We start from the raw sequence: 7,146 nt of genomic DNA, 5'->3' as shown, positions 1-7,146 counted from the left end.
GGTGGTGATAGGCTCCCCGTCGGGGATTGGGGCCGGGGACGGGAAAATTTCTACCATCGGGGATCGGGGACGGGGAGTATGATCCCCAGCCTCGCCCTGCCTCGTTGCTATTCCTAATTGTATATATATATATATATATATTTTTTTATCCCACCCTCTACTTTTCCTCTTAACCCTCCATCTTTCAGTCACAAACCCTCCATCTCGCCCTTCATAGAAAGTGTAATGTTATATACATTAATTAATATATTAATTAATAGTGTAGTATAATTTAAAATATTTTTAATATTTATAATTTGTATAATAAGTGGGGTCAATAATAAAATTATAATTAGGATTGATACACTAGTTAATATATTAATTATTGCATATAGTACCACTCTAGAGATTTTATGAGAGGAAATATTTTAGTCTCTAATTATTTTTTACCCAAAACGGCGTAGTTTTATGTTTTGGTGAGAAAATTGTTTTTGTAGCCAAAACATTTTTCCCCAAATTAAACCTTGTCTTCACTGATCTCTGTCACTCACTCATCTCTCGCCCTCTCTCGTTTCTGCAAACCCTCAATCGTCTCTCTCCATTAGCTTCTCACACGAACAGAAACCTCTTCCATTCGCTTTTACCAGCAACAACTGTGACTACTACCAGTGTTCGCGACTACAGCCCAGCAACCGCAACCTTCTAGTAAGTTCTTCTCTCTCTCTCTCTCTCTCTCGTTGATTAATTTCATACTCTATATTTTAACTGTTCTTTTCAATGAATTTTCAATTACTCGTTAGGTAATCAATTGGAAAATTCAATGCGTTTGCAAGTTCTTTTTGTGTTTCTGTTACTGAATTTGTTACTTTAGTTTGAATGTGCCTATAAATTTCTTGGTTTCTATTTGAAGTTGGATGTGAGTTTTGATTATTCCTTTTAGTTGGATAAATTACATTCCTGTTTATTTTTTATTAATGTAGGCGAATTTTAGGTTGATCCGTAAACCCAAACAGTTTGATTCATTGACATGCGTGCAGTTGATCTATCAAAATATCAATTGATTTTATAGGTTTGAGAAATTAATTTTTTTGAAACAGAGCAACCTAAACAGAAATTTATCCAAGAATAGTATTTGGAAACAATTTAACTCTAAAAAGGATGGCAAATATTATTCTAGCTTGATCTGTGTTTCCTATTTTGCTGTGATTTTGCTTTTGTTGTTTCACGACTCTATAGTGAAATGTGGCTTGGCCTAAAAGCTGAATTTCAAAGATTCAAGATTTCTCAATTATGATAACATCTAGCATGTAGCAATAGAAAAGCTGCTCAACTACCCATAATAAGGGGCACTAACAATTCAGTCCCCTATTTTAAACTTTGGTTTCAATTTCTATCAGTTTCTGTGTTATGGTTCTAAATTCAATGGAACCAGAACAAAAAACATTAATACCCAATAGCCACTAGATATTAGTTCTATTCAGATTTTAATCACGATTTATATGCTGTGATTGATACTCATGTTTTATGGTTGAACCCTTTTTTTATCACGCGCACTAACCGTGATGAGAAATATATATAACTATGATCTTATCTCATTATTAATCATGGATTATTTATGTTCAATGTTAGGTTTTATTGGTTATTAATTACACTTAAAATCCGTGATCTAAATGTTTATTATCACGGTCAAAACAAGTGATGAAATTTTCTTTTAATGATGGTCAAAAAGTGTGATTAAAAATAATCCTTAACAATCATACTCTCATATATCACACTTTGACAAAATAAAAAACCTTGATTAAATAACATATATCACACTTAAAATCCGTTCAATCTATGATTTTGTAGTAGTGTTTTGATGCAATGTTATTACAGATTTCAGATTCGATTGGGGTAAACTACCAATAGGTCTCAATAATTAAACTTAATTCCCATCAAGTCCTGTTGAAAATAAGTCTTAGCAAAATCGTCGCTAAAATGTTTTTGTGACGATTTTTTGCATATGTCGCTAAAAATTGATAATTAGTGACTTTCTTTTTGTCACGATTTTTATAAATTGTTGCTAAAATTTACAATTAGTGGCGTTTTTCTATGACGAACTTTTCAAACTGTTGCTGAAAGTTGAAAATTAGTAATATTTTTTTGTAACGGTTTTTTTAAATTGTCGCTAGAACTTATAATTAGTGACATTTTTTGTGGCAATTTTCAAACTGTTGCTGAAAATGAACAATTAGTGACTTTTTTTAGTAATGTTTGATGAAAAATGTCATTAATTTTCATAGGATCGAGTTGGATAATAAGTTCACTTATTAGAATTTATACGTAAGTCCCCCTAAAAACAACATACATAGACACTATCAACCTTCATGGGGCTGTTGGCAATAGTTTTTAAATAACTCTATTTTTCCCTATTTTCATGGGATTGTTGGCAATATATATCTTTTTTTTGTATATCTTTATTTACAGTGAATAGGGTACGATTAGAGTCCCCTGAGTTTCGTAGAGATGAAGACATGGCATCTCATGTTCTAACTAGAGTTCACCGCCTTCGTGATCATCTTGATGGAACACTCTCTACTCATCGCAATGAACTCTTGTTGCTTCTCTCAAACTATGTTTGATTTGATTTGTTTAGATATTGTGATCAAAATAGAGACTACTAAAAAAGCTTATTATATAATGTGTTTTGTTTTTGTTTTGTTGGTGTTTTTTTGTAGGATTGAAAGACATGGTAAAGGAATTCTGAAACCTCATCCGATTGAGGCAGAGTTCGAAGCACTCCCCAAACATCCCAAAACAAACTGCATGATGAGACCTTTTGGAGAGATTCTGAAATCTGCCCAGGTAGTTCAAATGATTTTTACATGCTTTTCTTTCTTTGAGATGGTTATTAAATAATGTTGTAGAGTTGCCAAACAAAATAGAAAAATGTTAGAGATTCCAAAAGTTTTACCAAATTTTCTATCAAATATCTCACGTGGCAACAGTTTTACCAAATTTTCTATCAAATGTGTCACATATGTGAGACATTTGATAGAAAATTTGATAAAACTTTTGGAGTCTCTATCACTATGAAGCATGGACACTCCAAAATCGATGCCGTGGCAGTATCTGACACGTGGACACGCCGGGGACACATACGGGACACGCCAGATGTCGTGCCCCTGTAATTTAATGATTTTTTGGAAGGGGACACGGCAGGGACGCGTGTCCATATCGAGACACGCGTGTCCATCGGGACACAGCATGGGACACGGCGGGGCTCTTTATTATATTTATGTGGAGTCAAAGTGTAATATTTAAAAAAAACAAAAAAAACTAAAAAAAAACAAAACAACGACGACGGCGATGTAAAGGCCTAATCGAACAAATGAGAGAGTGAAGGAATAGAGTCAGACCTGTGAAGACCCTCTCTCTCTCAGTCGAAGTCCTCCGAAGACCCTCTCTCTCTCAGTCGAGCTCCATCCAGGCGACTTCGAAGTTAAGCCCTTCTCTCTCTCTCTCTCTCTCTCTCTCTCTAGCTCTTGACTTCGAGAGTAGACTGATTTTCATTTTATTTTTTTATTTTTTATATGTTTATATATATATATATATATATGTAAGACTTTTTATTTTATTTTTTTTGTAATTATATGTTTGTATATATGTATATATATATCTAAAACTGTGTCTTTTTAAATTTTTTATAGGTTTATATATATATATATATATACAGTATCAGTATGTAGAACTTTCTTTTTTTTAATCCTTCTAATGTTAATGTTAATTTATAGTGGTTATAATTTATATGAAAAATGTCTATTAATTTGTGAATGGATATTAATTTGTTTAAATGTAGTGGTTATATTTATTGAATTAATGTTACTATGTTAGTGTTTGTTAATTTTGATTTAGGATAAATGTAATATGAATCTACATAACTCATAATATATATATATATATACCAAACCAAACAAAGCCTTAAGTCCCATCAAATGGGGTCGGCTACATGAATCCTTCTTCTCCACGCGGCCCTATCAAAGGCCATTTCATTAGTCAAATTAAGTAAATTCATATCTCTATTTATAACGCTAGTCAACGTTAATCTAGGCCTACCCCGTCCCCTAATACTTTCATCTACCGTTACAGCATCGCATCTCTTCACTACTGCTTCTGTTGGTCTCCGTTGAATATGACCAAACCATCTCAAACGATTCTCTCTCAACTTATCTTCTATCGGTGCTACTCCTATCCATTCCCGAATACACTCATTCCTAATCATGTCCTGTCTAGTCTTATCACACATCCACCTTAGCATCCTCATCTCAGCCACACTCATCTTATCTACATGTTGTTTCTATATATATAAAAAAAAAAAATTGCCATTGCACCCCGTTGTATCCGTGTCTCTATTTTTTGAAAATTGCTGTGTCCCGTATCCGTATCCGTATCCGTATCCGTGCTTCATAACTCTATCATTACTTAACAAAATATTGAGTACATCTAATATCCCAAGTGGCTGTTATGATTTGTGTGTGCTTTCAGTTGTTGTCAATTAGTGACAAGTACAAGTGCTATGTGTCTTTTGAGACATGTACAGGGGATTGGCTATAAGAAATAGTTGTCATATCGGAAACCAAAGAATGGAGATTAAGTTATACAGTGAAACACTTTTCTATTTGTTTCTATGAGGTTGGATTTAAGAATATGGTTTACTTTTATAAGTAATAAAGATAATATAATTATGAATTGTTTTGTAACGTATGTAATAATAGTTCTAAATTAGTGTAATGGATGGCTTAACAGAAGACTGGATTTATTGACTTTATTAAGGATAACTGTTTGTCCCTTGGGGGTGTCAATTGCAGGAACTGAATCTCACTGCGGTGTCGTTTGGAAAGAGGCTTTTTAGTAGCATCTTAGTTTTTTTTTTTTTACCTTATTATGATGTGAAAAAAGTTGCTCTTGGAAATGATTGTCCCCTTTTTATTTGGTTTCTTGTTCCCTTAATTGAGCTTGACATCCAGATGTGAAGTACTTTCAGTTCATTTTAACCTTCTATAATTAACAAGTAAATTTAAATCTTATCATTTTTCTAAGGAAAATATCATTTCAATGAAATTTGAAAAAACTATTTGCATATTAGTGGAAAATTTTACAATATTAAAAGATAAATTTATAGGAGGATTTCCACCCGTCCAAAATCTAGAATGGAGGAGACTATTTGGGCCTATGGGGCCCACTATGGGTCATGTTTTGATAATTTAAATCATTTATTTTGTCGGGCGCATTGTGTATTTCATTCATAAAAGAATTAGGTTGATCCGTTAACTACAACTTGTTCAATTTATTGTTTTTGTCATAAAAAATATGTATGGTTCATTTTTTTAAAACATAATTATCGTCTATTTTTTAAGCAAAAAACACGGTAAATTGAAAACGTTACGGTTATTGGATCGACTTAAATTTTTTTTTAATTTTTTTTTTATGAATGAAATACACGAAGTGCCTAACAAAATAAATGATTCGAATTATCAAAATGAGGCCCGTGGTGAATCCCACGGGCCGAGATAGCCCCTTCTAGTCTAGATTTTGGACTGGAGGTCCTCCAAATTTATAATTTTTTATTATCAAATCGAGATTATTTTGTTGAAGTTAACACTAAAATATTATTTTCTTTTTTTCTTAAGTGATTTAGAATTTGAATTAAAACTAGGGAAATTCTATCATACACACCCTTCAAAGGGGTGCTTATATTATTTGTTTGTTTAATTATGACATTATTTTAGTTATGATTCTTGAATTCTTTAGTCATGCCTCATGTTGTGTTTGATTATGATATTTTTTATTTATTTTTATTTATTTATTTATTTTTATAGTTGTAACTCAAAATATGAAATTATGTTATTTTCTTAAAAATATGTTGTTAAATGTTCATACCATTGTGTTTCCCTTAAAAATATGTTGTTATAGTTATTTCCATTCCATTCAAGTAATGGAGAGAATTCTAATCTTTTGAGTACTTCCAACAACATAAGACTAGATTTACATCAAGAAGTTAATGATAACTGATAATATCAAGTTGGCAAAAATGAAATATAAAAATCCAACTAATGAACCCAAGAAGGCATGTTATGAATGAAGGAATATTGTTGCATGAAATCCTTAAAACAAGGAAATGAAGTGAACAAGAACATAAACCTACCTCAGAAGTGTTTCAATCCTCGGTATGAAGTGGTCTTGTTTCTTTCAGTTTAGCATCCAAGTATTTCGTTTGATCACAAAACTTCAAGAAGTTCGGAAATTTTATGGAGTGCAGTTGAATAACGTTGTCAAAGGGTGGTTGGATGGTGAAATGATGGAGAGAGTATGGCTTGGTTTGCTTCTTAGTGCTCTCAAGATTCTTTGTTGTAGTATATTATTTTGTAATGCGAGGTGTATAACATTACATTTGATGCACTATTTATAGGCTTAGATGACCTGGAGGCCAAGCTTGGGCACACATCTATTGGACAGATACATTGGAAACATGGTATTTTTTTAATACTGAATAATTACTCAATGTACAAGAATTTTGTTCATTTTTTTGGGTACATTGGAAAACAATAGATCATTTCCACTTCGGCCTCGTTTGGGAGCAAGTTTTTTTAGTAATTTTTTAATTTTTTGGCTAAAATATGATGTAAAAAAAATTAGTATGTTTGGGATGACTTTTTAATTTTTTTACCAAAAGATGTGTAAAAAGTAAAAAGAAAAGGAAATCTTTTTTTGGTATAGGTTGTTGATTTTTTGAATTTTTTTAGTGATTATTTGTCTTTTTAGCTAAAAAAGTCACTTGCCAAACGAGTGGAGACTTATTTTTTTATTTATTTCGTAGTTATATTACAAAATTAACAGTCTAAGACTATCACATCATTAAGAATTTTAAAGTTAATAAAAATTTATTTATATTCACATTTAATGGTTATAAATTGAAAATTTCACCAAAAATAAGTGAAAACCACAAAGGAAACTATTCAGTCACCAACTGCCATGTAGAGTCACCCCCTCATTGATGGAAATTTATAGGGAGATTTACCAATAAATTTCAAAATGTAAACTTATAAACCAATTGATCCCATTTTTATTCTAGTAAACCGTTTAGTCCTGGAAAATTTTGAGAGACGTAATTACCCTCATTTAGACACC

General features: G+C 31.8%; 1 long non-coding RNA gene across 2 annotated transcripts; it reads left to right on the top strand.

Moving 5' to 3' along the window:
- The first annotated feature begins 497 nt into the window (after positions 1-497).
- LOC145801076 (uncharacterized) lies at positions 498-6,539 on the top strand. 2 transcript variants are annotated; one of them, XR_014341962.1, is made up of 3 exons: positions 506-684; positions 2,697-2,823; positions 4,827-6,539. It is a non-coding gene; the product is annotated as an uncharacterized LOC145801076 (long non-coding RNA). The 2 variants fall into 2 exon arrangements; XR_014341961.1 differs by having other exon boundaries at positions 498-684; positions 2,697-6,539.
- The last annotated feature ends 607 nt before the right edge of the window (positions 6,540-7,146 follow it).

This window comes from Camellia sinensis, chromosome 10, assembly GCF_055761805.1.
Source record: "Camellia sinensis isolate YWXY chromosome 10, ASM5576180v1, whole genome shotgun sequence".
NCBI lineage: Eukaryota > Viridiplantae > Streptophyta > Magnoliopsida > Ericales > Theaceae > Camellia > Camellia sinensis.
The sequence above is the reverse complement of the archived record's forward strand: the minus strand, read 5'-3'. Positions and strand labels throughout refer to the sequence as shown.